Source organism: Oncorhynchus tshawytscha, unplaced genomic scaffold (assembly GCF_018296145.1).
Source record: "Oncorhynchus tshawytscha isolate Ot180627B unplaced genomic scaffold, Otsh_v2.0 Un_scaffold_12182_pilon_pilon, whole genome shotgun sequence".
Taxonomy (NCBI): Eukaryota; Metazoa; Chordata; class Actinopteri; order Salmoniformes; family Salmonidae; genus Oncorhynchus; species Oncorhynchus tshawytscha.
This window is the reverse complement of record NW_024609822.1, coordinates 681,065-704,735: the sequence shown is the minus strand read 5'-3', so window position 1 is coordinate 704,735 and position 23,671 is coordinate 681,065.

Genomic DNA, 23,671 nt, shown 5'->3' with positions numbered 1-23,671 from the left:
TGTCCATTTGGCTCAGTTCACCTAAAAGAGCTGTCCATTTGGCTCAGTTCACCTAAAAGAGCTGTCCATTTGGCTCCGTTCACCTAAAAGAGCTGTCCATTTGGCTGTTCACCTAAAAGAGCTGTCCATTTGGCTCAGTTCACCTAAAAGAGCTGTCCATTTGGCTCAGTTCACCTAAAAGAGCTGTCCATTTGGCTCAGTTCACCTAAAAGAGCTGTTCATTTGGCTCAGTTCACCTAAAAGAGCTGTCCATTTGGCTCAGTTCACCTAAAAGAGCTGTCCATTTGGCTCAGTTCACCTAAAAGAGCTGTCCATTTGGCTCAGTTCACCTAAAAGAGCTGTCCATTTGGCTCAGTTCACCTAAAAGAGCTGTCCATTTGGCATTTGGCTCAGTTCACCTAAAAGAGCTGTCCATTTGGCTCAGTTCACCTAAAAGAGCTGTCCATTTGGCTCAGTTCACCTAAAAGAGCTGTCCATTTGGCTCAGTTCACCTAAAAGAGCTGTTCATTTGGCTCAGTTCACCTTCACCTAAAAGAGCTGTTCATTTGGCTCAGTTCACCTAAAAGAGCTGTCCATTTGGCTCAGTTCACCTAAAAGAGCTGTTCATTTGGCTCAGTTCACCTAAAAGAGCTGTCCATTTGGCTCAGTTCACCTAAAAGAGCTGTCCATTTGGCTCAGTTCACCTAAAAGAGCTGTTCATTTGGCTCAGTTCACCTAAAAGAGGCTGTCCATTTGGCTCAGTTCACCTAAAAGAGCTGTTCATTTGGCTCAGTTCACCTAAAAGAGCTGTCCATTTGGCTCAGTTCACCTAAAAGAGCTGTCCATTTGGCTCAGTTCACCTAAAAGAGCTGTCCATTTGGCTCAGTTCACCTAAAAGAGCTGTTCATTTGGCTCAGTTCACCTAAAAGAGCTGTCCATTTGGCTCAGTTCACCTAAAAGAGCTGTTCATTTGGCTCAGTTCACCTAAAAGAGCTGTCCATTTGGCTCAGTTCACCTAAAAGAGCTGTCCATTTGGCTCAGTTCACCTAAAAGAGCTGTCCATTTGGCTCAGTTCACCTAAAAGAGCTGTTCATTTGGCTCAGTTCACCTAAAAGAGCTGTCCATTTGGCTCAGTTCACCTAAAAGAGCTGTCCATTTGGCTCCGTTCACCTAAAAGAGCTGTTCATTTGGCTCAGTTCACCTAAAAGAGCTGTTCATTTGGCTCAGTTCACCTAAAAGAGCTGTCCATTTGGCTCCGTTCACCTAAAAGAGCTGTTCATTTGGCTCCGTTCACCTAAAAGAGCTGTCCATTTGGCTCCGTTCACCTAAAAGAGCTGTCCATTTGGCTCAGTTCACCTAAAAGAGCTGTCCATTTGGCTCAGTTCACCTAAAAGAGCTGTCCATTTGGCTCAGTTCACCTAAAAGAGCTGTCCATTTGGCTCAGTTCACCTAAAAGAGCTGTCCATTTGGCTCAGTTCACCTAAAAGAGCTGTCCATTTGGCTCAGTTCACCTAAAAGAGCTGTCCATTTGGCTCAGTTCACCTAAAAGAGCTGTCCATTTGGCTCAGTTCACCTAAAAGAGCTGTCCATTTGGCTCAGTTCACCTAAAAGAGCTGTCCATTTGGCTCAGTTCACCTAAAAGAGCTGTTCATTTGGCTCAGTTCACCTAAAAGAGCTGTCCATTTGGCTCAGTTCACCTAAAAGAGCTGTCCATTTGGCTCAGTTCACCTAAAAGAGCTGTCCATTTGGCTCAGTTCACCTAAAAGAGCTGTCCATTTGGCTCAGTTCACCTAAAAGAGCTGTCCATTTGGCTCAGTTCACCTAAAAGAGCTGTCCATTTGGCTCAGTTCACCTAAAAGAGCTGTCCATTTGGCTCAGTTCACCTAAAAGAGCTGTCCATTTGGCTCAGTTCACCTAAAAGAGCTGTCCATTTGGCTCAGTTCACCTAAAAGAGCTGTCCATTTGGCTCAGTTCACCTAAAAGAGCTGTCCATTTGGCTCAGTTCACCTAAAAGAGCTGTCCATTTGGCTCAGTTCACCTAAAAGAGCTGTCCATTTGGCTCAGTTCACCTAAAAGAGCTGTCCATTTGGCTCAGTTCACCTAAAAGAGCTGTCCATTTGGCTCAGTTCACCTAAAAGAGCTGTCCATTTGCTCAGTTCATGTTGGCTCAGTTCACCTAAAAGAGCTGTCCATTTGGCTCAGTTCACCTAAAAGAGCTGTCCATTTGGCTCAGTTCACCTAAAAGAGCTGTCCATTTGGCTCAGTTCACCTAAAAGAGCTGTCCATTTGGCTCAGTTCACCTAAAAGAGCTGTCCATTTGGCTCAGTTCACCTAAAAGAGCTGTTCATTTGGCTCAGTTCACCTAAAAGAGCTGTCCATTTGGCTCAGTTCACCTAAAAGAGCTGTCCATTTGGCTCAGTTCACCTAAAAGAGCTGTCCATTTGGCTCAGTTCACCTAAAAGTTCACCTAAAAGAGCTGTCCATTTGTCCATTTTGGCTCAGTTCACCTAAAAGAGCTGTCCATTTGGCTCAGTTCACCTAAAAGAGCTGTCCATTTGGCTCAGTTCACCTAAAAGAGCTGTCCATTTGGCTCAGTTCACCTAAAAGAGCTGTCCATTTGGCTCAGTTCACCTAAAAGAGCTGTCCATTTGGCTCAGTTCACCTAAAAGAGCTGTCCATTTGGCTCAGTTCACCTAAAAGAGCTGTCCATTTGGCTCACCTAAAAGAGCTGTCATTTGGCTCTTCAAAAAGAGCTGTCCATTTGGCTCAGTTCACCTAAAAGAGCTGTCCATTTGGCTCGTTCACCTAAAAGAGCTGTCCATTTGGCTCAGTTCACCTAAAAGAGCTGTCCATTTGGCTCAGTTCACCTAAAAGAGCTGTCCATTTGGCTCAGTTCACCTAAAAGAGCTGTCCATTTGGCTCAGTTCACCTAAAAGAGCTGTCCATTTGGCTCAGTTCACCTAAAAGAGCTGTCCATTTGGCTCAGTTCACCTAAAAGAGCTGTCCATTTGGCTCAGTTCACCTAAAAGAGCTGTCCATTTGGCTCAGTTCACCTAAAAGAGCTGTCCATTTGGCTCAGTTCACCTAAAAGAGCTGTCCATTTGGCTCAGTTCACCTAGTTCAAAAAGAGCTGTCCATTTGGCTCAGTTCACCTAAAAGAGCTGTCCATTTGGCTCAGTTCACCTAAAAGAGCTGTCCATTTGGCTCAGTTCACCTAAAAGAGCTGTCCATTTGGCTCAGTTCACCTAAAAGAGCTGTCCATTTGGCTCAGTTCACCTAAAAGAGCTGTCCATTTGGCTCAGTGTCCATTTGGCTCAGTTCACCTAAAAGAGCTGTCCATTTGGCTCAGTTCACCTAAAAGAGCTGTCCATTTGGCTCAGTTCACCTAAAAGAGCTGTCCATTTGGCTCAGTTCACCTAAAAGAGCTGTCCATTTGGCTCAGTTCACCTAAAAGAGCTGTCCATTTGGCTCAGTTCACCTAAAAGAGCTGTCCATTTGGCTCAGTTCAGTTCATTTGGCTCTACCTAAAAGAGCTGTCCATTTGGCTCAGTTCACCTAAAAGAGCTGTCCATTTGGCTCAGTTCACCTAAAAGAGCTGTCCATTTGGCTCAGTTCACCTAAAAGAGCTGTCCATTTGGCTTTCACCTAAAAGAGCTGTCCATTTGGCTCAGTTCACCTAAAAGAGCTGTCCATTTGGCTCAGTTCACCTAAAAGAGCTGTCCATTTGGCTCAGTTCACCTAAAAGAGCTGTCCATTTGGCTCAGTTCACCTAAAAGAGCTGTCCATTTGGCTCAGTTCACCTAAAAGAGCTGTCATTTGGCTCAGTTCACCTAAAAGAGCTGTCCATTTGGCTCAGTTCACCTAAAAGAGCTGTCCATTTGGCTCAGTTCACCTAAAAGAGCTGTTCATTTGGCTCCATTTGTTCACCTAAAAGAGCTGTCCATTTGGCTCAGTTCACCTAAAAGAGCTGTTCATTTGGCTCAGTTCACCTAAAAGAGCTGTCCATTTGGCTCAGTTCACCTAAAAGAGCTGTCCATTTGGCTCAGTTCACCTAAAAGAGCTGTCCATTTGGCTCAGTTCACCTAAAAGAGCTGTCCATTTGGCTCAGTTCACCTAAAAGAGCTGTCCATTTGGCTCAGTTCACCTAAAAGAGCTGTCCATTTGGCTCAGTTCACCTAAAAGAGCTGTCCATTTGGCTCAGTTCACCTAAAAGAGCTGTTCATTTGGCTCAGTTCACCTAAAAGAGCTGTCCATTTGGCTCAGTTCACCTAAAAGAGCTGTCCATTTGGCTCAGTTCACCTAAAAGAGCTGTCCATTTGGCTCAGTTCACCTAAAAGAGCTGTCCATTTGGCTCAGTTCACCTAAAAGAGCTGTCCATTTGGCTCAGTTCACCTAAAAGAGCTGTCCATTTGGCTCAGTTCACCTAAAAGAGCTGTTCATTTGGCTCAGTTCACCTAAAAGAGCTGTCCATTTGGCTCAGTTCACCTAAAAGAGCTGTTCATTTGGCTCAGTTCACCTAAAAGAGCTGTCCATTTGGCTCAGTTCACCTAAAAGAGCTGTCCATTTGGCTCAGTTCACCTAAAAGAGCTGTCCTCATTTGGTTCATTTGGCTTTCACCTAAAAGAGCTGTCCATTTGGCTCAGTTCACCTAAAAGAGCTGTTCATTTGGCTCCACCTAAAAGAGCTCACCTAAAAGAGCTGTCCATTTGGCTCAGTTCACCTAAAAGAGCTGTCCATTTGGCTCAGTTCACCTAAAAGAGCTGTCCATTTGGCTCAGTTCACCTAAAAGAGCTGTCCATTTGGCTCAGTTCACCTAAAAGAGCTGTCCATTTGGCTCAGTTCACCTAAAAGAGCTGTCCATTTGGCTCAGTTCACCTAAAAGAGCTGTTCATTTGGCTCAGTTCACCTAAAAGAGCTGTCCATTTGGCTCAGTTCACCTAAAAGAGCTGTCCATTTGGCTCAGTTCACCTAAAAGAGCTGTCCATTTGGCTCAGTTCACCTAAAAGAGCTGTCCATTTGGCTCAGTTCACCTAAAAGAGCTGTCCATTTGGCTCAGTTCACCTAAAAGAGCTGTCCATTTGGCTCAGTTCACCTAAAAGAGCTGTCCATTTGGCTCAGTTCACCTAAAAGAGCTGTCCATTTGGCTCAGTTCACCTGAAAGAGCTGTCCATTTGGCTCAGTTCACCTAAAAGAGCTGTCCATTTGGCTCAGTTCACCTAAAAGAGCTGTCCATTTGGCTCAGTTCACCTAAAAGAGCTGTCCATTTGGCTCAGTTCACCTAAAAGAGCTGTCCATTTGGCTCAGTTCACCTAAAAGAGCTGTTCATTTGGCTCAGTTCACCTAAAAGAGCTGTCATTTGGCTCAGTTCACCTAAAAGAGCTGTCCATTTGGCCCCCAAAAAGCTCTTCCTTCGTTAATGCTTAGAAGTGGACCTAAAACCATATAATATGTGTACTTCCCTAATTTAAAGCCTAACACTTTGCCTACCATTATGTCAGATGGTGAAATGTGAGTCCAAATACTGTTTTACCTAACCAAATGATTAGATGGCCTGTAAAATAAAATATTCTATAAAATTTAACACACTGAAAAAATTATCTGGACCAGCAAGAGGCTCTCTACTCCCTATATTGCTCCTGCACTGAGGAATTCTTCATCTTCAGAGAATGTTTTCAGAATTTATCTGCAGATAATCGATGTCTGTAGCTCAAAAAGCTATAGTACAACAATGTAAATCAGGGCGCCAAATGAACGGCTCTTTCACATATGGACTCGCTTCCAGACAATTACCAAAAAGAGCCGTTCAAAAAGAGCAGTTCATTTCATACAAGCTACTATTCTTAAACCTTTAGGAACAACTAGAGCGTTAACTCAGAGTTAGTTTGTAAGTATGAACCCATTCTGATTGGCTAAAATAGGTTGCCATTTCAGATGCAGCCAAGGTTTCACAAAAATTCAATGCAGTGAATGTCAATGACCGATTTGAGTTACACATACAGTTACGATCTGGCCATGGTTATCATTATGGATTATTTGACTTGCTAATATCCAGACTAATTATTCAGTCACTGCTTCTTCCCTCCTGAGACCTGCCAAGTAACAACCTCCTAAAATACTTGTTTTTTGCCACTCACTCCTTACCCCGCTACCAAAACACTACCTCAATACAGATGTAGGATCTTAACCCTCCCGTGGTCCTGGGGTCAGGGTGACCCAGGTCCTGTGTGTGGAGGGCTCTGTGCTCTGTGCTCTGTGCTCACGGGTCAGAGCGAACCAGCCAGCCACTACCTGCGTTTCCAGGGCTCCCGCTCTGTGCTCTGTGCCCAGACATGCCCCGATGTGTGCTAGAGAGCAGCCAAGTGTTATAGTGGCTCGGGTGGGGTGGGTCAACTGCACACGGCTACACACACGCACGCAGTGAGCCTCGTGCATTTTCAGCTCTTGGTCTCCCGCGTAAGCCGGCCGGCCACCCAGCCGTACGTAGAGAGGGTACTAATATTGTCAGTGGCACACCCCCCCCCCACCCTCACACACACACACACAAAGTGACCGGCGCCCCACCCGTGCCAAGTGCGCTCTTCCCTGCCACTCAGTGGACCCGATGATCAGTGGACCCGAGCGGCCATGGCTGTGCGTTTTACGGCCAAGCAGGTTCTAGAACAGATCTTGTCCAGGGTGGACCAAGAAGACTACTCAGATTCCCAGGAGGAGGAGGAAGAGGAAGAGGTTTCGGAAGACGAAGACGGGGAATACAACCCCGAGCGCCGTGAGGTCGACGATGCTTCTTCTTCCTCTTCTGAGGAAGAGCCCGAGGAAGCCCCCAAGGACGAGCACGAGGACCAACACAAGGAAGAGATCTCCTCGGCCCCGGACCAAAGGGAGACGCCGTTGCTATCGAACAACGGAAATTTCGAAAGGTCCCTCGTGGCCTATGGCCGCGGCCGCCACCGCAGGGACCTCGCGATCTGCCATGCGCGACCCAGGCCCGCGACATTGTATCCGCCTTCCATCTGTTTTTCACACCGGCGATAGAAAAGATAATTGTGAAAATGACGAACCTGCATGAGGCCAGAAAATACGGCGACGGCTGGCGACCCATGGACGCCACGGACCTGCGCGCCTACGTAGGGCTGCTGATCCTAGCGGGCATCTACAGGTCCCGAGGCGAGGCCGCGGCAAGCCTGTGGGACGCCGAGAGCGGCAGGACCGTGTTCCGAGCCAGCATGCCGCTCAAGGTCTTTCACAGGTACTCGAGGCTGCTGCGATTCGACGACCGCCAGTCGAGACCCGCCAGACTCGCCACGGACAAACTTGCAGCCATCAGAGAGGTCTGGGACCTGTGGGAGGCGCAGCTGCTGGCCCTCTACAACCCGGGGCCTGACGGTGGACGAGCAACTGATCCCGTTCAGAGGTACTGTGTGTGTGTGTGTGTGTATGTGTCTGTCTGTGTCTGTGTGTCTGTGTCTGTGTCTGTGTGTGTGTGTGTGTGTGTATATTTCTATAGAGAGGTAGTAGCTGTAGCAGCGGTACCAGCGGCTGTGGCAGCACTAGCAGCACTAGCAGCGTGTGTAACACAAAAGGCCGTTGGCAACCAATGAGACAGTAACGAGGCTAATCTCTTCTCCCCTTTCCAAAAGGCCGCTGTCTTTTCCGTCAGTACATCCCCAGCAAGCCGGCGAAATACGGCATCAAGTCGTGGGTGGCCTGCGACGCCAAGTCCAGCTACGCTTGGAAGATGCAAGTGTACACCGGCAAGGCGGCCAGCGGAGGCCCCGAGAAGAACCAGGGGATGCGCGTCGTCCTCGATCTGACAACGGGGCTGAGCGGTCGCAACGTCACCTGCGACAACTTCTTCACCTCCTACGACCTGGGCCAGCGGCTCCTCAAGAGGAACCTCACCATGGTGGGCACGGTGAGAAAGAACAAGGCCGAGCTCCCGCCCGCGCTGCTCGAGGCCAGGGGCAGACAGGTCCTGTCCTCCAGGTTCGCCTTCATGCCCACCGCCACTCTAGTGTCCTACCTGGCAAAGCAAAACAAGAACGTGCTACTTTTGAGCACGCTGCACACAGAGGGTGACATTAGCGATTGCCGCGACAGGAAGCCGGCCGTCATCCTAGACTATAACTGCAACAAGCCCCTGGTCGTCTTCCACAACATCCTGGACATGTCCTCCTACACGCCTTTGTCATATATGCCTCGCAAGCGGAACAAGCGCAGGGTGTTCCTGGAGCAGCTGGGAAAGGCACTTGTGAAGACGCTGATCACAGAAGGCAGCATCTCCCCCGCACCGAAGTGGCATCAGCACTTGTCAAAGTCCTACAGAGTGCTACGGCGGCTCGTGATCAACAGCGCGAGGAGGCCGCCGCTGGCACCACCGCTGCCCCGCTCGCTGCCCCGGCCACCGGGGCAAGTAAGAGGAAAAGGTGTCAGCTCTGCCCACCCAAGAAGGACTCCAAGACACACACGGTGTGCTGTAGGTGTAAGAAATAGATCTGCAAAGGCTGTTCACACGCATACTGTGACACTTGCGCACATTGGGCCTTTAGCCAGGACGGGACAGGGTGACCCGGAGGACGCGGAGACTAGACACAATACGAGGACGACGGGAGGGTTAACTTGATCACCCTGTTGAAGGAGAACTTTCCAGGATAAAAAAACTGTATTTGAGGTTTAAAACGGCTTCTGAAGTTTGTCATTTTTACTTTGAAATTTACGGAAAATGGATCAACCCCACAAAAATTTCCATTAATTATAATCCACATAACAATTCACTTTTCCTGTTGATGCAGGATTATTTTCCTGCTGCAGCAAACTGGATCAAATTAATATCCTACCCAAATAAGTGGTGCAGGTGCAGGTGTTGTCAGACCAGAAGAGATGATGATGGAAAGGAGTGTAAGAGAACAAAAGTTCACATTCTCCCTCCAGAGATATGAGAGAGGGCCAAGGAGCGATGTCATCTGACCCAAAGACAAGTTATTCTTTTAAGTAACTGTCCAGTAAAAATCACACTTTTAAAAGTTCACAGAGACAACCAGCACCAGGACATTCGTACACCTAGCTCTTTTGGACCTCTCTTTCTCCGATATCCTCCTTTAATTTCAGGTCCACATTTTTCTCTTGTTTTTTGATTGGGATTCATTGTACTGAAATCATATGTATATCAAGTGGCGCAGTGGTCTAAGGCACTGCATCTCAGTGCTAAAGGCGTCACTACAGATCCTGGTTTGATTCCAGGTTGTTTCACAACCGGCCATGATTGGGAGTCCCATAGGGCAGCTCATAATTGGCCCAGCATCGTCCGGGTTAGGGTTTGGCCGGGGTTGGGCGTCAATTGTAAATAATAATTTGTTCTTAATTAACTGACTTGCCTACTTAAATAAAGATGACATAAAATAAATCAAATCCACAGTGTGCATCAAACATAGAGGACAAGGAAGGGCAAAGACTAATCGTCATCCGTTAGAGACATTTCTGCATGTGAAAAGGTGATGAATAGATGTCAGAAGTGAGATTGTTTGTCCCAAACATTCAAGATTTCTCACGCTGCACTTTTAACATCTCTAGAGCCATTTTGCTTATGAAGAAAATACACCTGAAATGTCAGCTGTAAAAGTCAATGTCTTTGACTTTTGTCATTTCAATTGAATTGTAATAATTGTATTTTTAAAGGTGTATAATGCAACAGGTTTTCAGATCTTAAGTTTCACCTCAACTTACAGTACACAATTGTGGTTCCACGATGGCTTGCCTGAAGAAGGCTATTTGTTGACTCGTAGCGACAGACTATCAGAGACTGACCTTTAAGTCCTATCATGGTGTGGGCCTGTAAAGACCAGCTATTACACTGTGATCATAGTGGCATTTGAGTTATAAAGTGCCTGACACGTGACATTACATCAAAGTGCTCAAGCAGGATCTAACATCAATTGAACCAATTGTATTCTCTTATCCCATTTATGAGTTTATCTGTTAGGAGTTCAAAGGGTGTTGAAATTTGCATGGAGTCAGAGCAGCCCTCCTATAAACCAGGCATGGATAGCCAGGCATGAAATGGACGTTTATACAGTTTGAGTGATGGCTGGAATGAGGGCTGAAGATTAAACACTGACTTTGTGACTCTTTCTATGAGAGTGTGTAAGATATTTCTCTCCCAGGTTAATACAATAGATACAAAAGCAGATAACAGAAATGAAACAGTGAAGATAATCTTTGGATTAGCTGATTTGGAGTAGGCCTAAAGCCTTTATCTGACATACATCTTCTTCATAGTACTGTGGAAAGGAAAGGACTAATAGCCTATAACTGGCAAACACTTTCCCCTCAATACTGTAAAAAGAAAAGACCTATAGCTGACATGCATTTTCTTTTTAATACTGTGGAAATAGTTCTTCCAGGATGGCGTAGCAGTCAGACATCTTTGTATTTTGTCCTGTCGTGTCCCTTGTATATATCTTTTTACATATTTTTCTTCGCATATCTTTTTTAAATATTTCGGATCTGGATCTGGAATCCCTCAACTGAAGCTAGCCAGCTAACTATCAGTCAGCAAACCATTTGTCAGAGATTGGGTGCAGAGTGAAAGCGGAGTCAGGCGCAGGACACAGGTATGGAGTAATCCAACTGAGTTTACTCAAAGAATAAAGCAAAATTCCAAAATGGAACATACAACACAACTCTAACACAACCACAACCACTAACGACATAAACAATCACGGACAGAACAGAAATGTATGTCAGATGGTTAAATAGGGAATGTAATGAGGAAATGTAAAACAGGTGTGTATGTAATCAGACAAAACAAAACAAAACAGAAAAATGGATCGGCAGTGACTAGAAAGCCGGTGACGGCGACCGCCGAACAAGGAGAAGGGCCAACTTCGGTGAAAGTCGTGACACCATTGCTAGCAGTCATCAGCTAACCTTTAGCTCGGAAAGCTCTCGCCAGTTTGAGCAACGTGACTCAAACCAGAGCATAACGGACCTATTTCTCTCCATATCCCCGGATTCCTACCTCAAACTCTGAACATTTTCATCTGGATCTTCGCAACTAGCTAACCGCAATCCCGGGTGAGCACTCTTGGCTAGCGTTTCCATCCTGGAGCAAGCACCAATTATCCTGAAGATAGCCCGGACAGGGCTCCCGTGCTACCACCTAAGCCCAATCCTGGGCTACAATATCCGGACCCCTTATACTGCCGGTACGGGGCACGGAACCCCGCCGATCCTCTACACTGGAATACCGACATAATCTGCCTGAGGATTCCAACAGAACCCTCAGGCGCGACGTCCGCTGAAGGCCCATTCTGCTAACCTGCTAGGCCTGCTAGCTATCTAGAGCTACTTGGAACCCTACTAATTCCACGCCTGGTCTATCAACGTCACCTCTCAAAGAGGCAAAAACAGACTTACCCCCATCGCGACGTCCCCCAAAGGCTAACTTGCTAACCCCGCTCTGCTAACTGCTAGCTTCACTGCCTCATTGCCTGCATCCATAATGGGTCTGCGACCAAACGACCACCTCTCATCACTGTCAAACGCTCCCTAAAACACTTCTGTGAGCAGGCCTTTCTATTCGACCTGGTCGGGGTATCCTGGAATGACATTGACCTCATCCTGTCAGTAGATGATTCCTGGCTATTCTTTAAAAGTGCCTTCCTCACCATATTAAATAAGCATGCCCCATTCAAAAAATGTTGAACTAGGAATAGATATAGTCCTTGGTTCACTCCAGACCTGTCTGCCCTTGACCAGCACAAAAACATCCTGTGGCATTTTGCATTAGCATCGAATAGCCCCTGTGATATACAACTTTTCAGGGAAGTAGGAACAAATATACACAGGCAGGAAAGCTAAGGCTATCTTTTTCAAACAGAAATTTGCATCCTGTAGTACTAACTCAAATAAGTTCTGGGACACTGTAAAGTCCATGGAGAATAAGAGCACCTCCTCCCAGCTGCCCACTGCTCTGAGGCTAGGAAACACTGTTACCACCAATAAATCCACTATAATTGAGAATTTCAAAAAAGCATTGCTCTACGACTGGCCATGCTTTCCACCTGGTTACCCCTACCCCAGTCAACTGCCTGGCACCCTCCACAGCAACCCGTCAAAGCCCCCACCATTTCTCCTTTACCCAAATCCAGATAGCTGATGCTCTGAAAGAGCTGCAATATCTGGACCCCTACAAAATCAGCCGGGCTAGACAATCTGGACCCTCTCTTTCTAAAATTATCTGCCGAAATTCTTGCGAACCCTATTACTAGCCTGTTCAAACTCTCTTTTGTATCGTCTGAGATTCCCAAAGATTGTAAAACTGCCGAGGACATCCCCTTCTTCAAAGGGGGTGACACTCTAGACCCAAACTGCTACAGACCTATATCTATCCTACACTGTCTTTCTAAGGTCTTCGAAAGCCAAGTTAACAAACAGATTACCGAACATTTCGAATCCCACCGTACCTTCTCTGCTATGCAATCTGGTTTAAGAGCTGGTCATGGGTGCACGCTCAAGGTCCTAAACGACATCATAACCGCCATCAATAAGAGACATTACTGTGCAGCTGTCTTCATTGACCTGGCCAAGGCTTTCAACTCTGAGTTGATAATATATGGGTGAAGTAAGCAAGAATTTCCTTTCTTTTTCGGCATCAGACCTGCCTAGTTCTCAATTGAAACATAGTTTGTGTGTTTAATAGTCTAAATTAAACATTCTGTTAACATTTGACTCCAGAGTGATCTGCTCTTTCAATCTGCAGTCTTTGACATTTCAGATTTAGATATGATATTAATTTATCACAAAGTAGTTTGGGTGTAGTGAACTACTGTTTCAAAGTAACTAGATACTTAATAAACAATGATTTTCTTAAGGGTAGATTTATTGTAGTTCACTTCTTCCATTGTGAAATAATTGTTAGCTTGGTAAGCTATATTTTCAAAGTAGCTTCCCCAACACTGACTGTGTGCCTACACAGTACAATCCGATTACAAGATCATTCAACAACGACCTCATATTCCGAGTGCTATTTCCCTGTTCCCTCGTCTCTCACTTCTCACACTGACTGAGAATATAAACCCTGTTGCCTCGTCTCTCACTTCTCACACTGACTGAGAATATAAACCCTGTTGGCTCATCTCTCACATCTCACACCGCCTGAGAATATCAACCCTGTTCCCTCATCTCTCACATCTCACACTGCCTGAGAATATCAGCCCTGTTCCCTCATCTCTGCCTGAGAAAATCAGCCCTTGTTCCCTCATCTCACGCCCTTCTCACGCCACCTGAGATTATCAAAACTTTGTCACTAGTTGCCATGGTAGTAGCAGGCTGAAGGGTTTTGAAAGGACTATTTAATGGTTGTACAGTCTTAGAAAAAAGGGTTCCAAAAGGGTTATTCGGCTGTCACCATAGGAGAACCCTTTTTGGTTCCAGGTAGAACCCCTTTGGGTTCCATGTAGAACCCTCTGTGGAAAGGTTTCTACATGGAACCCAAAAGGCTTCTTTCTACCTGGAACCAAAAGGATACTACCTGGAATCAAAAACAGTTCTTCAAAGGGTTCTCCTATGGGGACAGCCGAAAAACTGTTTTAGGTTCTAGATAGCACTTTTTTTCTAAGAATGTACTATCGTGTCTCACTTTGACATGAATGTTGATACAGTATTCATACATGATTTTTGCAGATTTTCAGTATTTTTGCATGCTGAGTATGCTTGGTTTTGAAGCTCTTTGAATCTGCTGGGCTAGGGAGAAAGTGAGAGAGAGATGGCATAATGGGGAGAGGTTTGAGGCTCTGTGATATATGAGCCTTGTAATTAAATCAAAGCCATCGCCTAACACTTCACAGCCAGCGCCTCTTTTCTGCAAACACCCCCATTTGGGCTCTAAACCCAGCCTGTTTGCTGATTGGCTGATCAACAACCCCCTCCCTGTATTGATTGGTTTCAGATGTGGTTGTTGGTGTTCTAAAAACTATCAGCACAAATGTTTAGCGCAGATGTTTCATTTTCAATTCAGCCAATTTATTTGGGATATTCTGAGGAAGATTGACATACGTGAGAAATAAAGTTCCATTGAGACCACAGGAGGTTGGTGGCACCTTAATTGGGGAGGACAGGCTCATAGTAATGGATGGAGTGGAATGGGTGGAATGGTATCAAATACATCAAACACATGTTTGCCATGCATTTGATGCCATCCCATTTGCTCCTGAGGGAGAAATGTTAACGTTGATTTAACTAGGCAAGTCAGTTAAGAACAAACTCTTATTTACAATGACGTACTGATGAGACTGATCTGTCCAAAGAGACAGAGGAGCTACACCGGGGCAAAAATGACTCATCCAGTGTAGAACGCCAATCATTTGGGAAATCTTGCAAAAAATTTTAATAAATTATAAAAGAATCCATTGAAACTGATCCATTCAACACGATACCCAACATCTTCCACTCAATATCTCTCTCTCTCTCACCATGCCAGGTAAACAGGGTTAGCTTTTCAGCAGCGAATTCCTCCACTCAATACCATTTACTGGAGTCTGTTGCGTGCCTAACACTGGGTGGTCTACACTTACTGCAAAGGGCTATACCCTCCCCCCTGCCAGCAGATTGTCTAATTGGCTGAACACTAGTAAGACATAACAAAGGGCCGACTCATGGCAGTGAGCCACCCAGACACCATCTATTATAATGGCTTGGGGTGGCCATCAAATCCTAGTCGAGCTAACGCTAGGATACTAATGCTAGGATGCTAACAGAAGGGGGAATAATTAAGTTAAAAAATCTAATCAATAAAATATTTTTGTCACATTCACCAAATACCAAAAAATTCACCAAAACAAGTGTAGACCTTACCGTGCTTGCTTATAAGCCCTTAACCAACAGTGCAGTTTAAGAAGAGTTAAGAAAACATTTACCAAATAAACCAATGTAAAAAAGAAGAAAAAGTAACACAATAACATAACAATAACGAGGATATATACAGTGGGTACCGGTACCGAGTCAGTGTGCGGGGGTCAGGTTAGCTGAGGTCATTTGTGTATGTAGGTGGGGGTGAAGTGACTATGCATAGATAATAAACAGCGAGTAGCAGCAGTGTACAAAACAAATGGAGGGGTGGTGGAGGTGTCAATGTCAATAGTCCGGTGGGCATTTGATTAACTGTTCAGCAGTCAATAGGTTAGAGACTGGTGCTAAGGATACAGTATCATGTAAATGTACTGTATGTTGTTTATGTGCTACCGCTAGGGCACTAACACTAGGCTTGGATGCTAAAGATACAGTATCATGTAAATGTACTGTATGTTGTTTATGTGCTACCGCTAGGGCACTAACACTAGGCTTGGATGCTAAAGATACAGTATCATGTAAATGTACTGTATGTTGTTTATGTGCTACCGCTAGGGCACTAACACTGGGCTTGGATGCTAAAGATACAGTATCATGTAAATGTACTGTATGTTGTTTATGTGCTACCGCTAGGGCACTAACACTAGGCTTGGATGCTAAAGATACAGTATCATGTAAATGTACTGTATGTTGTTTATGTGCTACCGCTAGGGCACTAACACTAGGCTTGGATGCTAAAGATACAGTATCATGTAAATGTACTGTATGTTGTTTATGTGCTACCGCTAAGGCACTAAAACTAGGTTTGGATGCTAAAGATACAGTACCATGTAAATGTACTGTATGTTGTTTATGTGCTACCGCTAGGGCACTAACACTAGGTTTGGATGCTAAAGATACAGTACCATGTAAATGTACTGTATGTTGTTTATGTGCTACCGCTAGGGCACTAACACTGGGCTTGGATGCTAGCTTCACACAGCCTGGTGCAAAAGACATTGCAAATGATATCACACACATCACATGTTGTTTATAGAATGGCGCTGCATTTGATCGCTGCCGTTGTACAGGGTTGTACAGGTTGTACGGGTTGTACAGGTTGTACAGGTTGTACAGGTTGTACGGGTTGTACAGGTTGTACGGGTTGTACAGGTTGTACAGGTTGTACAGGTTGTACAGGTTGTACGGGTTGTACAGGTTGTACAGGTTGTACAGGTTGTACAGGTTGTACGGGTTGTACGGGTTGTACAGGTTGTACGGGTTGTACAGGTTGTACAGGTTGTACGGGTTGTACGGGTTGTACGGGTTGTACAGGTTGTACAGGTTGTACAGGTTGTACAGGTTGTACGGGTTGTACGGGTTGCTGATAAATGATGCTTCTCTGAATTGTTGGGAAGGGCCCGTAAGTAAGCACTCCTGTCACGTTCTGACCTTTATTCCTTGGTTTTGTCTTTATTTAGTATGGTCAGGGCGTGAGTTGGGGTGGGCAGTCTATGTTAGTTTTTCTATATTTTCTGTTTCTGTGTTTGGCCTGATATGGTTCTCAATCAGAGGCAGCTGTCTATCGTTGTCCCTGATTGAGAACCATATTTAGGTAGCCTGTTTTCCTTTGTGTTTTGTGGGTGGTTATTTTCAGTCTTTGTGTGTCTGCACCAGATAGAACTGTTTCGGTTGTCACTAACCACGCTGCACTTTGGTCATCTCCTTCTTCCACCCATGACAACCGTTACAACTTCACTGTCAGTCTAGCATGTGACAAATAAAATTTGATTTGGTTTTATGTCCCAAAGACGGTTGTGTTGTCATGGATTCTACAAAGACTAATAAAGCACTCAGGCCCAGAGCACCGGGGAGAGGGTCTCCCCCTGGGCAATTAAAGGTTGGATACAGGAACGCTGGAGGTAGCAGCTGGACGGAAAAGAGTATGTTCTCTCACTCTTACCTACCTCTCCCCTCTTTCTCTTCCCTATCTCCCTGTCTCTTCATTCCTTTCCCCCATATCTCCGTACCTCTCATCTCCATAGCACTTTACTCTGATACACTAGGTCAGACTCAGAGTTTAGTATTGACTCTATAGTCCCCATTGGGCTGCAGCTGTGAATGCTGCATGAAAGCAGAAATGTACAGACTACAGCACTCTAGTACCACAGAGACTTCTTCAAAGCAATGCACATGAGGCACATATATTAACATTTGGTTCAGTAAACACTATTTAGCATACCACATCAGTTGCTTCTAAATGTCCAAATCTGCAACTCTCATTTTCTTTAAAACACGTTGGCTAATGAATATAGCCCTATTTCTTTCAAACATCATCTAGAAGAACCTAGGTGCATCTTAATATTCTAGAATAGCTACCTCTACTTGTCTCCTCTCATTCATCTGTACTGATCTGAAATAATGGGGGCAGGGCATGTCAAAAAAACAAGTTGACTTAAATGTATTACATTCATTATCTGATGCCAAATATAAACATGTATTTGTTTTTAAACATAGGCCTTTATTTTCTGCAAAATCACACTCATACCACTGTAAGTGAGCTTATAGCCAACGGCTCAGAGGTAGGCTATCATCTGATCGTAGTGAATCTAAAGGCTGGAAATCAGATAGTTAGCTAGCTATCTCTGCTGTTTAAAAATATAACTAGTCTTTAACTGTGATTGGAGTTTATTCCGCTGTTGACATCTTCTCTTATGCCTCCTAACAAACAGTATAATTGAAGCCTTCCCTGTCCCTGACAGTGAGATGACACATGTAACTCACAAGGGAGCCACTTCTACAATTCCGTTCAATGTCGGTAGCTTCTGCCTGCAGGCGGAGTGCCTCGCATGCTCTCATGTGGTGGCAGAGAAGAGGGGAGTGGGAATTTTCCAAGTTAGACTAATTAGAATTGAGCTAGTTTGATGGCAGACTCATTTCAGTAAGAAGAGAGAGAGAGAATAGACTTAAAGGGAAATAAAAATGTAATAATAAAAAACCACCACCAATCTGAAAGGGCTTTTCTCATAGGAGGGCGGAAGGGCAGGTGCTGGGCACCCGTAGAACTCTCTCTGTGCCTGAGGAAGACGTTATCAGGGCTGGCAGGGGATTTACCCCCTTTTCCTTTAAGTCAGAGTACAAAAAGGGAGAAGAGATGAGCAGAGGAAGACATTTTAGACTACTGAGATGCAGTCAGTCAGTGTGTACCAGTGAGAGAGCCTCTGTTCCTACTGAGATGCAGTCAGTCAGTGTGTACCAGGGATAGAGCCTCTGTTCCTATTGAGATGCAGTCAGTCAGTGTGTACCAGGGATAGAGCATCTGTTCCTATTGAGATGCAGTCAGTCAGTGTGTACCTGTGAGAGAGCCTCTGTTCCTACAGAGATGCAGTCAGTCAGTGTGTACCTGTGAGAGAGCCTCTGTTCCTACAGAGATGCAGTCAGTCAGTGTGTACCAGTGAGAGAGCCTCTGTTCCTATCAGAGATGTGTACCAGTCAGTCTGTTCCTAGAGATGCAGTGTCAGTGTGTACCAGTGAGAGAGCCTCTGTTCCTATTGAGATGCAGTCAGTCAGTGTGTACCAGTGTGATAGAGCCTCTGTTCCTATTGAGATGCAGTCAGTCAGTGTGTACCAGTGAGAGAGCCTCTGTTCCTACAGAGATGCAGTCAGTCAGTGTGTACCTGTGAGAGAGCAGTCAGTCTGTTCCTACAGAGATGCAGTCAGTCAGTGTGTACCTGTGAGAGAGCCTCTGTTCCTCTGTTCCTATTGAGATGCAGTCAGTCAGTGTGTACCAGTGATAGCCTCTGTTCCTACAGCAGTCTGTTCCTATTGAGATGCAGTCAGTCAGTCAGTGAGAGAGCCTCTGTTCCTACAGAGATGCAGTCAGTCAGTGTGTACCAGTGAGAGAGCCTCTGTTCCTACAGAGATGCAGTCAGTCAGTGTGTACCAGTGAGAGAGCTTCTGTTCCTACAGAGATGCAGTCAGTCAGTGTGTACCAGTGAGAGAGCCTCTGTTCCTACAGAGATGCAGTCAGTCAGTGTGTACCAGTGAGAGAGCCTCTGTTCCTATTGAGATGCAGTCAGTCAGTGTGTACCAGTGAGAGAGCCTCTGTTCCTACAGAGATGCAGTCAGTCAGTGTGTACCTGTGAGAGAGCCTCTGTTCCTATTGAGATTCAGTCAGTCAGTGTGTACCAGTGGAGAGCAGTCTGTTCCTGAGAGAGCCTCTGTTCCTAGAGATGCAGTCAGTCAGTGTGTACCAGTGAGAGAGCCTCTGTTCCTACAGAGATGCAGTCAGTCAGTGTGTACCAGTGAGAGAGCCTCTGTTCCTACAGATGCAGTCAGTCAGTGTGTACCAGTGAGAGAGCCTCTGTTCCTACAGAGATGCAGTCAGTCAGTGTGTACCAGTGAGAGAGAGATGCAGTCAGTCAGTGTCCTGAGAGAGCCTCTGTTCCTACAGAGATGCAGTCAGTCAGTGTGTACCAGTGAGAGAGCCTCTGTTCCTATTGAGATGCAGTCAGTCAGTGTGTACCAGTGGATGTTCCTAGAGCCTCTGTTCCTATTGAGATGCAGTCAGTGTGTACCAGTGTGTACCATGCAGTGAGAGAGCCCTCTGTTCCTACAGAGATGCAGTCAGTCAGTGTGTACCTGTGAGAGAGCCTCTGTTCCTACAGAGATGAAGTCAGGTCAGTGTGTACCAGTGAGAGAGCCTCTGTTCCTATTGAGATGCAGTCAGTCAGTGTGTACCAGTGAGAGAGCTTCTGTTCATACAGAGATCAGTCAGTGTCAGTGCAGTCAGTCAGTGTGTACCAGTGAGAGAGCCTCTGTTCCTACAGAGATGCAGTCAGTCAGTGTGTACCAGTGAGAGAGCCTCTGTTCCTACAGAGATGTTCAGTACAGAGATGCAGTCAGTCAGTGTGTACCAGTGAGAGAGCCTCTGTTCCTGCAGTCAGTGTGTACCAGATGTTCAGTGCAGTCAGTCAGTGTACCAGTGAGAGAGCCTCTGTTCCTATTGAGATGCAGTCAGTCAGTGTGTACCAGTGATAGAGCCTCTGTTCCTATTGAGATGCAGTCAGTCAGTGTGTACCAGTGAGAGAGCCTCTGTTCCTACAGAGATGCAGTCAGTCAGTGTGTACCAGTGAGAGAGCCTCTGTTCCTATTGAGATGCAGTCAGTCAGTGTGTACCAGTGAGAGAGCCTCTGTTCCTATTGAGATGCAGTCAGTCAGTGTGTACCAGTGAGAGAGCCTCTGTTCCTACAGAGATGCAGTCAGTCAGTGTGTACCAGTGAGAGAGCCTCAGTGAGAGAGCCTCTGTTCCTACAGAGATGCAGTCAGTCAGTGTGTACCAGTGAGAGAGCCTCTGTTCCTACAGAGATGCAGTCAGTCAGTGTGTACCAGTGAGAGAGCCTCTGTTCCTATTGAGATGCAGTCAGTCAGTGTGTACCAGTGAGAGAGCCTCTGTTCCTACAGAGATGCAGTCAGTCAGTGTGTACCAGTGAGAGAGCCTCTGTTCCTACAGAGATGCAGTCAGTCAGTGTGTACCAGTGAGAGAGCCTCTGTTCCTACAGAGATGCAGTCAGTCAGTGTGTACCAGTGAGAGAGCCTCTGTTCCTACAGAGATGCAGTCAGTCAGTGTGTACCTGTGAGAGAGCCTCTGTTCCAGTGTGTACCAGTGAGAGAGCCTCTGTTCCTAGATGCAGTCAGTCAGTGTGTACCAGTGAGAGAGCCTCTGTTCCTACAGAGATGCAGTCAGTCAGTGTGTACCAGTGAGAGAGCCTCTGTTCCTATTGAGATGCAGTCAGTCAGTGTGTACCAGTACCAGTGCAGTCAGTCAGTGTGTACCTCTGAGAGAGCCTCTGTTCCTACAGAGATGCAGTCAGTCAGTGTGTTCCTACAGAGATGCAGTCCAGTGAGAGAGCCTCTGTTCCTATTGAGATGCAGTCAGTCAGTGTGTACCAGTGAGAGAGCCTCTGTTCCTACAGAGATGCAGTCAGTCAGTGTGTACCAGTGAGAGAGCCTCTGTTCCTATTGAGATGCAGTCAGTCAGTGTGTACCAGTGAGAGAGCCTCTGTTCCTACAGAGATGCAGTCAGTCAGTGTGTACCAGTGTTCCTAGAGAGATGCAGTCAGTCTGTTCCTAGAGAGCCTCTGTTCCTACAGAGATGCAGTCAGTCAGTGTGTACCAGTGAGAGAGCCTCTGTTCCTACAGAGATGCAGTCAGTCAGTGTGTACCAGTGAGAGAGCCTCTGTTCCTAGTGTGTACCAGTGAGATGAGATGCAGTCAGTGTGTACCAGTGTCTGTTCCTACCAGTGAGTGAGCCTCTGTTCCTACAGAGATGCAGTCAGTCAGTGTGTACCAGTGAGAGAGCCTCTGTTCCTACAGAGATGCAGTCAGTCAGTGTGTACCAGTGAGAGAGCCTCTGTTCCTACAGAGATGCAGTCAGTCAGTGTGTACCAGTGAGAGAGCCTCTGTTGAGGCCTACAGAGATGCTACAGAGATGCAGTCAGTCAGTGTGTACCAGTGAGAGAGCCTCTGTTCCTACAGAGATGCAGTCAGTCAGTGTGTACCAGTGAGAGAGCCTCTGTTCCTACAGAGATGCAGTCAGTCAGTGTGTACCAGTGAGAGAGCCTCTGTTCTGTTCCTACAGAGATGTTCCTATTGAGATGCAGTCAGTCAGTGTGTACCAGTGAGAGAGCCTCTGTTCCTACAGAGATGCAGTCAGTCAGTGTGTACCAGTGAGAGAGCCTCTGTTCCTACAGAGATGCAGTCAGTCAGTGAGAGAGCCTCTGTTCCTACAGAGATGCAGTCAGTCAGTGTGTACCAGTGAGAGAGCCTCTGTTCCTACAGAGATGCAGTCAGTCAGTGTGTACCAGTGAGAGAGCCTCTGTTCCTACAGAGATGCAGTCAGTCAGTGTGTACCAGTGAGAGAGCCTCTGTTCCTACAGAGATGCAGTCAGTCAGTGTGTACCTGTGAGAGAGCCTCTGTTCCTACAGAGATGCAGTCAGTCAGTGTGTACCAGTGAGAGAGCCTCTGTTCCTACAGAGATGCAGTCAGTCAGTGTGTACCAGTGAGAGAGCCTCTGTTCCTACAGAGATGCAGTCAGTCAGTGTGTACCAGTGAGAGAGCCTCTGTTCCTACAGAGATGCAGTCAGTCAGTGTTCCTAGCCTCTGTTCCTAGATGCAGTCAGTCAGTGTGTACCAGTGAGAGAGCCTCTGTTCCTACAGAGATGCAGTCAGTCAGTGTGTACCAGTGAGAGAGCCTCTGTTCCTACTGAGATGCAGTCAGTCAGTGTGTACCAGTGAGAGAGCCTCTGTTCCTACAGAGATGCAGTCAGTCAGTGTGTACCTGTGAGAGAGCCTCTGTTCCTACTGAGATGCAGTCAGTCAGTGTGTACCTGTGAGACTAAATCTGTGCCTGGATAGATAGGGCACACAACTGATTTTTTTGTTGTTGCTTGCAATGGAAAATGAACATGATTTTTTTTTTTATTGGACAAGTCCAGGTCGTCCCCTCCCTGTTTCAGTCCATTTTCTTCCGTTTGGTGCATAATGAACATGACCCAGTACTGGAAGGCCCTTAGTGTGAGTGTAGGGTGTGTTATACAATACCTGGAAAGGACTCAAATAGTTCAATACCACACTGGGCGTGGACCTCAACCTTTCATATGCTGAGTGGAGTGTGTCATTAGGAACATCAAACCATACCACATTTATTAAGCAGCTCCATGGGAGATGAGACAATGCTGACCAGTGTGTCTGTGTGTATTAGTGTGTGTTATGGGTTTTTCCATATCTTCTATTAAGAACAGCACTACTTCATACTAAACACAATGCTCGTGACAAACCAGCACACTCCTCTCTCCTCTCCTCCACTCTCCCCTTTAGAACAGTTTGTATATTTCTGGATATGAAAGCACTTTCTTCATTTTTGGTTCAACAGGGCTCCCAGAAACCACCCTGTAAAGTGGATACTCTGTGGCTACAAGCAACAGTGGAAGATACACTTTTTAGACACTGAGATTAGTTCCACTTCCTCCTCACCCACAGAGCCTTTTATTGAAGCCCTGAGGAAGCGTTATTACTACCCCGACTCATGTCTCTCTCATCCCCCTTGTTTATGAGAAAGAAGGGAAAGAACAGCAGAATAACATTATATTCACTATTACACACACACACACACACACACACACACACACACACACACACACACACACACACACACACACACACACACACACACACACACACACACACACACACACACACACACACACACACACAGAGGAACCATTATCACTCATACTCTCGTCCATCTCATCCCCGTCTTTTGTAAGAAGGAAGGGAACAGCAGAAAAACTCCATATTCCCACTCAGACACTCTTCATCTTGTGATCCAGTGAATACAAAGAGCTCTGCTGTAGGGCCAGATGGCAAAAGTGAAATCAATCAGATCAACATGGTCAGAGAGAGACAGATGCACCCTATTCCCTGTGGGCCATGGTCAAAAGGAGTGCACTAAATAGGGAATAAAGTGCCATTTGGGATGCAAAGAGAGTCAGCTTGTTGCCAAGTCATTCAGCAGATGATGCCCTTGTCCTGGCTGACTTACAACCCCACTGAATATCAATCACAACAGGAAACACTATCTCCAAATGTGAAACAGACAGACAATTTCATTTCATTTCAGGTATAAGCTATTTATTTTAAAAGGCAATTAGACAATTCTCCAAGTGATTCAAGTGATTCTGGGTACAGACGTCAATTTTCACATTTCAAAACCAAGTTGGTTCAATAAGTGGCAAGAAAAAGTATGTGAACCCTTTGGAATTACCTGGATTTCTGCATAAATTAGTCAGAAATTTTGAACTGATCTTC